Genomic DNA, 325 nt, shown 5'->3' with positions numbered 1-325 from the left:
GAGGAAAGAAGAAAAATACCCGAAAAAAAAGGAAATTAATTAATGTGACTCAAAAAGAAAAAGACAAAGAAATAAATGCAAAGGAAATGAGACAAGAATGACCAAAGATGGAAGAGTGAAAAGACGGATTAAAAACTAAAGCGGCAAATAATAAGTGGATCGAGAGAGGAAAAAGCAAAGAAAAAAGTAATGCGTGGAAAAGCGAATGAGAAAATGAGAAAAAAAAATATATATATATATTCAGAATATTCAAGAAAATAAATCAACAAAGAATTGAGGAAAACAGCAAAGACCACAGATAAGAGACAAAAAGGGGGGGAAATTT

The sequence above is a fragment of the Penaeus monodon genome, chromosome 21 (genome assembly GCF_015228065.2).
Source record: "Penaeus monodon isolate SGIC_2016 chromosome 21, NSTDA_Pmon_1, whole genome shotgun sequence".
Lineage (NCBI taxonomy): Eukaryota > Metazoa > Arthropoda > Malacostraca > Decapoda > Penaeidae > Penaeus > Penaeus monodon.
This window is presented reverse-complemented; position numbering follows the sequence as displayed.